General features: G+C 58.8%; 1 protein-coding gene across 1 annotated transcript in view; it reads right to left on the bottom strand.

Annotated features, from left to right (window-relative positions):
• The window catches only part of EVC2 (EvC ciliary complex subunit 2), a 132,512-nt gene that overhangs the window by 116,224 nt on the left and 15,563 nt on the right, over positions 1–725 (bottom strand). The gene's annotated exons all lie outside the window — the stretch shown is intronic.

Raw genomic sequence — 725 nt, forward strand, 5'->3', positions numbered from 1 at the left:
CCCCCCATACCAACCCCTAGCCACGCCCACACCAAGCCTCCCTGGCCACGCCCACACAAAACCCCCTAGCCAAGCCCCCAGACACAGTCTGACACCTAGTGAAGGGCCTCAGCCACACCCCGGCCCCGCCTCCCATCACAACCCAGAGGCAGCCTGACATCTGGGGAAGGTCTCTTCCCAGGCCCACCCTTGGCCACACCCCACCACAGATACAGCCCAGCCTCTGGCTTCTGAGGTTCCAGGGAAGGCCACCTTTGCAGTGACACCCGCAGCCAGGGAGCCCTTTGGACTGCACATGCCAAGTGAGGAGGAGAGAAATCTCTGAACGGTAAACCGGGGGAACAAGCAGGGCATGCTTGGCCCTGGACTCCCACTCCTGACATTTCCATCAGTGAGCTGGGTGCCCGGCCTGCACACGGCTGGCCCCTCCAGGCCCCCTTCTCACTGTGCTGGCACCTCATTCAACCGGGAGGTTTGGGTGTGCAGCACGCTCGCCCATCCTGCTTGGGCGATCTCCTCCAGAACGGGGCCCTGGCCCAACGTGGCCAGGGGTGACGAGGCCTATCCAACTCTGCTGGTCCCTATTCTCGCCTAAGCTTGTCCTCCCTAACAGGGGTTACTTTTAGTTCTAATATGCCACACTTTGCCTAATTTCTCAATGCATGGAGACCTCAAATATATATATATATATATATAGAGAGAGAGAGAGAGAGAGAGAGAGAGAG

This window comes from Carlito syrichta, unplaced genomic scaffold (genome assembly GCF_000164805.1).
Source record: "Carlito syrichta isolate Samal-C Ts95f unplaced genomic scaffold, Tarsius_syrichta-2.0.1 Scaffold126498, whole genome shotgun sequence".
Taxonomy (NCBI): Eukaryota; Metazoa; Chordata; class Mammalia; order Primates; family Tarsiidae; genus Carlito; species Carlito syrichta.